Source organism: Cicer arietinum, chromosome 4 (genome assembly GCF_000331145.2).
Source record: "Cicer arietinum cultivar CDC Frontier isolate Library 1 chromosome 4, Cicar.CDCFrontier_v2.0, whole genome shotgun sequence".
NCBI lineage: Eukaryota > Viridiplantae > Streptophyta > Magnoliopsida > Fabales > Fabaceae > Cicer > Cicer arietinum.
The window spans coordinates 1512203-1520793 of record NC_021163.2 but is presented as its reverse complement, the minus strand read 5'-3'; positions in this window follow the sequence as shown (position 1 = coordinate 1520793).

Sequence of the window (8591 nt, the reverse complement as noted above, 5' to 3'; positions counted from 1 at the left end):
TATATATATATATATATAGTCTATTAAAATTTTTATTATTTTGAAATGGGTCATTCTGACATTCACTCATATTTAAGTTTATATTAATAAATTAATTATTTTAATTAGATATTTGATTAAACTTAAATGACTTTATTTTATTTTTTTAATTGATAAATAGTAATTAATATAATTAATTTAAATATGCATTCACATAATGCTATTGAAATATAATTAAGTAAAATATTTTAACAAACAAATCTCGCCGTTAAAATTAATTTTGATGAAAATTTACTATCTAGTCGTTAATTAATTAGTCATTTGAACAAAAGAAAAATTAGTCAAAAAGAACTTTGTTATTCTGAAATCAAAAGCATTAATAATTAATAATCTCATTTCGTGAAAGAAATATGTAAACATGCTATTGCTTGATCCATAGTATATGTATCGCCAAATATGTGAGTTAAGCATGTGAAATAATGAGTGTACATCAGAACTCAATTAGCATTTTAAGTAGCAGTGCCTTATGTATTCGATCTATATATTTCGCATGTGCTACTGACACAAATTGAATATGAAACATTGACAAGTATGTATCCATTTCGTGGATGCTATAATGAATGGAGGAAAAACCTTAATCGTTGTGTATACACTTTTGGTAACAAAGGAATCGAATTTAAACTTTGTCATTGAGCTCAACCAAAAAAATTTATTGTGTATCATTTAAGATCTCAAAAGTAGGCGAATGTTGGAGCATAACAAAAACGTACGATCTCTGTTTAAAAATTATTCGAAACTCTAAAAATAATTAACATTAATTTCTCGTTTTTATAGTTGAGACGCGTAATAATTTAATTAGTATTGATTCAATAAATTTAGTTGAGGGACACGTGTCTAATTTGTTTTTCATTATTTTTTTTAAACGAACATTAATCAAATAACATTAAATCTTAAGAGGATCATGAATTTCTACATCTATTATACAATGTTTATGATTATTAGAATATTGAATAATTTTAAAATATCGATTTACAGAAGACCACTTATCAAAATATTTCACCTTAAAATTTGCTTTAGAAATATAATAAGATGTCATGCCAGCTTAATTAAAAAAAGAGATATCTACATTTATTATATTGTTATTATTAAAAGGGGTGGTTGGAGGTGGCTCATAGAGTTGAAGAGGTGGTCAGCAAAGTTGTAGTTGTTGAAGGTGGGTTATAAATGATGATGGTTGGAGATGGTTAGTGGAGGTTGGATTTGTTGTCAAAGTAGTAGTTGATGGTGGTTAAAGTGGTAGTCATGTTCGTCTTAATATTTTTTGAAATCTTGTTTGAATATAAAAGTCAGATTCTTAAAATCATAAAATCGTTACATCAAGATTCAAGATTCTAATATTTGATGGTGGGTGGTGGCGTCTAGTATCGTGCAGCCACCGTCACCGACTTAGTGGTGGAAAACTTTTTACTTGACTATTTATTTCAGGTATAAGATGTAAATATAAAAATTTAAAGCGTTCAATGTACAAAATTAAAGATATCAATATAATTTTTTAAATGTTATGATATACTATAAAAAAATAAAAAATTGGGGTCTTCCACAATTGTAGGTTGCATAGGTTGATCAAAGATTCTGGTGGTAGTCATTATCACTGATAGTGGAGTTAAAACAAAAACATAATGTATAAATAAAATAAAAAAATTGCGATTTTAAAACTTCTCGAAGAAATTCCTTTCAAACAAAGTGTATCTATGGCAAGATCAAGTTGTTCGTTTATAGAGGATAACCTATAATCTCTAAACTCGTATGATTAAAATTAAGGGTAGGCGAAGTTAAATTATGCATTATAAATGCTTGAAAATTGAACTGATTTGGTTATTGATTCGAAAAACCTAATCGAACTGGTTCTATAAATCGATGAATCAATTTATTGTTCTGAAGTGAATCGAACTGATTTTAAATTAATTTTCCTTGTTTGAATTGAACTAAATTGTTATAATATGGATGATACTGAACCGAACTGCCCTTGTATCAAATTGAACTAAACTCTTTGATTCCTATAAGCTTTTTTTTGTTCCTATATGCCGAATTTTACATAATTATCCTAATTACTTCTAAAAAAACTGGTTTAGTTATAGTGTTTTGAACTAAAAACCAATTTAGTTTGTCCATTTTTTGAAACCGATTCAGTTTTAATTTTTAAAAATCAGTTCGGTTACTAAACTGTTTTTAAAAAAACAATTTGATTTTTAATTTTTATTAGTTATTTCAGTTTAAAAACAGTTAAATTAAGTTATGCCGTTTGATTCAGTTTTTTATTTTTTTAAACACCCCTAATTAAAAAAGAGCTATTTATAATAAGCATTCTCACACATGTTTATAGCGTTTTTTTCACAATTTATAGCAATTTTTATAGATGTTATTTCAGGTAATGTTTTATGACTTAAAGCATTTCATATGTTTTTCTCCTTTAAATCATTATCTCAAGTAATATTAAAAATTAATAAAAATATTTTTATGTCATTTTATACTTATTAATTAATTTAATAGTTAATTTTACCAATATTTCAAATTCAATCATCCAATTTATATACTATCAACTATCTTATCTATCTTATCTGATATCTATTATAAATTTATTCGCTATTAACTAATTTATTTGTCATCCGTTATTTTTATCAAATAGAAAAAATAAAAAACTAACTTAACCTAAATTTACTCAAATAATTTTTGCTTTCAAAAGAACTTTTAAAAAATAAAAAATCCAGAACCAATCAAATAGACTCTTAAAAAATGTAAACAACAAGATCATAAGCCGTTAGAATGGCCTCATGTATGATTATCAAAAGAAACCTTTTTCCTTCTTGCATTCAATATTTTGTTTTTCTCCATTAATTTATAACGATAATTATCAAAAAAAACCCTTTTGAATTTTTCTTCCATATATACTCCTCGTTATTTTGCAGTAGCCTCAATTTTTTATTTTTCTCCACCTAATTTTCGACATTTTATTATCTTCAAAATCTAGATCAATAGCGGCATAAGCTTTTCTATGCTCAATTTAATTTTATAAAACCAATAAGTCAAGTTCCAATTTTCCTCTGACCTAGAAAAATCCAAAAGGGATTTTTTTAATAATAATGATGGTAAAGTAAAAATCACCATCATCAGAAGAATGTTGTTAGTGGATTTCTTTTAAACGAATTGGGGAAGAACAAATTAAAGGAAAGCACCGATGAGTTGGGAAAGAGGCAATGTTTATTAACAAATAAAATTTTGGAAAAAAGAAGATTAATGGCAATATTTATGAACAAAGAAAGCACGTCTAATTTTTAGTTAAAAATTAGATTCTTCATTTTATATGATCACCTTTTATATTGTATATATCTATTAAGAGTTACTCAATTTAATAATTTAATATAAATGAGAAATTTTATTAATTTAATTATCAAATTAGAAAAAAAAACTATTAAATTTTTATAAAATTTTAAAATAAAATAATATTTCATTAAATAATTTTAAATAGACAAATAATCTTTGTTTTATAAATATAAGTAAATATCAATTGCTAAATTACATAACTATGAATTTCTTATTTATATAAAAAAATTAAAATTTATTAATATATTATACCAATAATTAATATTTAAATTAATAAAATTAGTCGTTTATATTAAATTATTAAATGAAATAATTTATAGAATATTACTATTGAAATCGACATATTTCCACTTTTATATATATATATATATATAAATTTTTAGAAACCGTTTTCATCAAACGTATGTATCCCTTCAAAATCTGAATTAATTAATTAATTATTTTAAATGATATTTGTCCATGCATAAAATACAACATTCCTTTTGTTAACTTAACCAATACTAATAATATATGTCGTAGAAGAAATTAACAATCAATGGCCCTTTGTAAAAGAATAAAGTCGATGGTTAAATAAATTTTTAATATTTATAAAATTTTGAAATTTTATAAATAAATTATTTTAGTGCCTACACAATTATTTTATAAATATTTTAGTCTTTTTCAGAACAAAATATCCTTTAATTTTAAAATATTTGAGTGATTTTTTGCAACTATATATGTCGAACACGATGATATGTCTAATCTTAGAGGTGTATGTTTGAGAGTCGGGAATTTTCTCCATTGCGGTGGAGTTGTTGACTACTACCATTTTATGTAAATATCTTCTTTTTTTTTTTACTTCATTTTCTTTTCACTAATATTTATAACACGAATAGGTTGGTTGGCGGTGCTATTTATCCATGCAAATGAGCTATTTATCCATGCAAATGAGCTATTTATAAGAAAACAAACCGAGTGGGACAAAAAGTGAATTCAAAAGGTAGCATGTAGCCTAGTAGTATAAAAAGGATTTGGATTCTCTCCATGTTTGATTCAAGCACTAGAAAAACTAAATTCGTATAAAAAAAATCCTTAAAAATCTAAATTTTGTTTAAAACCATTGAATGTATTAATAAACTACATTACCAATAACAAGTTAAAAGAGTTAACCTATGGTCTAAATTCAAAAGGAGTGTATATAAATGAAAATTACTTGATTCAACAAATTCACAATTAATGCAGCAAGTACAATAATCCATTAATTAAATTAACAAAAATTGACCATTCAATAAAAAAAAATTGAGTCTAATTGCAGTCTTTGTATTTTATTAATTCACAAAATTGATATTTCTAATTTAAAAATCGACAATTTTAATTCATCTCTATAATTTTTTTAATTAAAATATGGTAATATAACATGTTTTAAATAATGTGACATATAATACAATGAAAAGATTGATTATCATCCATACAATCAAAATAAAACACCATAAAAATTTAATTTTCAACTTCAGAAATTTTTCATATTTGTAATTTAATTAATGACATATAAATAATTAATATATCTTAATTATTTTATATCATGAAATTGCATCTTGCATCGTTGAAAATATATCATATCATTATTTTTTAGTTAAAAAATATGAGTAAAAATAAAAAGTATCAACTTTTAAAATAGAAAAATTAATTTCGTAAATTAATAAAAATATAAAAACAAAACTATAATTAAACCAAAAAATTTAACAATAAAATTTGGCTAATTCCACCGTCCATTTAACAAACAACAATATCAAAATCAATAATCATATTATGGTAAGGAAAGAATGAATAACTAACCATACTCATTGATATTAAGTACTACTAATGCGTTAAATTCGCAAAACGATAAATATTTGAAATATAAATGATAATATAGAATTATCTGTAACAATTTTTTGTACTCTTACTTTGTTTGATTAATGATGCTCTAAACAACAAAATTTACATTGTATCATTTTTGATGTATTTATATACTGCATAAAATAATATAGTTTTTACTATAATAATTTATATTGTTTAATAAATCAAATGCACCCTTGTTTTTCGCCTAAAAAACACAGTTTTTTTTTTTCAAAAACAAAGTACTAGGTGCTTTGTTGTCTATATATTTTGAACAGTGGCGACCAAATGACCATTATAAATCGGTCCCTTTCACTGTCTTTCTAGTTCCCTTTCCAACCAACACAACCTTTGAACTAGCTAGAAACATCTTCATGCATTTGGAATACACTGTAATTTCTCTTTCACAAATATAATAAAAAATCAACATGTATTTGATATTTGTGGCCGAGGAGTGTATTCACGTAGCAAGTAAATCAGTCATATCTCTTTTGAAATTAAAATAAATAAAAAAGATAATGAATTAGAAACAAATTTTTAAAAATTAAAAAAGAAAAAATTTCCATAAACTAAACGATCCCTTAGGCTCTTGTTTTACAAGAAATGGGTACAGTTCATTGTTTTTACTCTAAATTAGCAGTATCTTATCATAAAATGTGATTTCACACAATTAAAAAAAAATAACACATCATAAAAAATGAAAAAATCAAACTGAATTTTTAGAAGAAAAAAATCTTGAAATTTATGAAATAGGAAACTAAAATCCCGTTTTAATTAAAATAAAAGATTAAAATTACATTTAAATCATAATTTTTTAAATCCAAAATCACCTGTTTGAAATTTGTATCATATCAAATCATCTTTCAATAGTTATCGATCCGCTAATTGACTAAATGTAGTCTCGCAACGACGTGGAATTCTAACTTTTTGTTCCGAAAATTAATTCTGATTTCTTAACATGATCTGTAAGTTGTAACTAAATTCCTAATTTCAATGACATTTTCACTTTTTAGACTAGTAGAATACATAAGAAAAAGTTTTAAAAAAGTACTATATAATTTTGCTCTAGTTGTAGAAGATATATAATGAATTATTATTTTGATCCTCAAACATATAATAATTGTACAAATTAGTCTATAGAAACAAGAATTATATTTAAAAAGTTTTTAAATTTAGAAAGTTTTGAAAAAATTTCTATTTTTTGAAAGTTTTGAATTGTTTGAAAGTTTTGAAAATTCTGAAATTTTCTATTTGAGAAATTTCGAATTGTTCGAAAGTTTCGTAAATTTTAAAAATTCTCATTTGAAAACTTTGAAAATTTTCAAATATTTTGAAAATGAGAGTGAAAAAATAAGGATTTAAAAACATTAAAGTTTATAAATAATAAAATTGTATTTTTATGTTAATCGAGGAGTTAACAGATTTTAGATTGAAAGTGCAAGATAGAATCCTCATAATATAGTACATAATCTTATAGCTGGAATTTTAAAAAATATTTTTACAATTTCAAAAAGTTAACTCGAGTCATGTCTTGTTGTTCTTCAATGTTGAATCATGGGCTTCATGATACAAAAAGAGAATTAAAAAATTCGTGGTGGGTAGGGTGGAAAAACGGGCAATTTTTCTCATCTTGATAGATTCATATGTCAATAACAACAAAATTAAAAACATTTATTTCTAAACGAGTTTATTCCGTTAACTTTTTTTAGAAAAAAATTGATCTAATGAAATTCAATGTAACAATCAATAATTCATTACACACACAACAAATCTTGAAATTTAGTGGGATGGAGTAAGAAATATGTTAGTAATTGAAAGGAAAAAAAGAAAAGCTAAAAATAAAAGATATTTTTGATATCGATTTGGTTGGTCAATCCACTCGGTCGTCACTATCTTATGTTTTTAGCTTATTAAATTGGAGGGGTCAATTTCAATGATAAGGTCTAAACCTTGATGTATACCGCTTATAATAACATGTTAAATAAATTAGTACAATAGAGTTTATTATTATGCTATCTTATCTTCTGGATAAAAAGGACATTCTCTATCTTATCTGTTGAATAAATATAATATTTTCATAATTATCTATATAAAAACTATTTAATTTTCTTTTGAAATATATGCGGATATCTATCTATCTATATATATATATATATCATATTTTAAATACAAATAAATAATTTAAGGACAATTATTTGTTATTATATTATGTAAATTTTTTCTTATTTTGTCAAAAAAAAATTATTAACACATAAAAATATTAATATATTAACACCTAAATAAAATATATAATCAAACTTCATCATAAAAATTATTAATATATAAATAAAAACTATTAAGACATATTAATTTTATCAATTTACTATCAAATACATATATATACGAAAACAAACACCATTACATCTTTATTTGTATCTATCAACTAACAAATAGTTAAAATATTTGTTTATTTTATCTCTCAATACTCGTTAAACTACCCATTTCATATCCTCGAATATTTTATCTGTATAAATCACAATTTTTTTGACATCCTTAATAGAGTTGTTAAAGCGAACTGCTCACCCATTAGGGCTAACCTTAATGAACTACAAATTTTATCAACCGAGACTAAAAGACTCTATTTAAAAATAATCTTAAAAATACTATATAAATTCGACTCTATATATAAGTTGCAGACTTTCAATTTTGCCTATTATTTTGTTATTTTAAATTGTAAATAATAATTGTTTGTAATTTTTATTTTTGAAAAATTATTAATATTTTTAAATTATAATTTAAAAATGAACATTTTAGATGCTCTATTTGTTTTGGTGTATAAATATTTTACATTATTTAAAAGAAACAATGTTTATATACTATGTTTGCATGTCAAACGAATAAGGATAAATCCAACCGAATTAATCTTGTATGGGCACAGATATTTTAAAAATCAGACTAAAAGATCTTTTAAAAAGTAGGTCTGAAATTTAGAATAGAAACTTAATGTTTTATAGGAGTTTGTAGGTTAGTTAGTGTATTGTGTGCGAATAAGTGAACCGTTTAATGGGATGCCCTGACGCGGCGCACATGGAATAGGCTACACACTCACATGGCTTCTTTTGTGGGTCCCATTCAATCAATCTTCCACCCTTCCAAATGTGATAATATACTTGTCACACCATTTTTGGTATCCATCTTGCATGCTTAATCCTTATTATTCCATCACTTTTATTCACATCAAATTTGTTACTCCACGGATCCATCGTGACCTCTCACAATTATATCACTAATTTATAATTTTTTAATATTAACATTTCATAAATACTTAATTGCTCTAACTCAGTATTTAAAAAAAAAATCTAAATAGACCCTACTTATAGTTTAAAGAAAGAGTG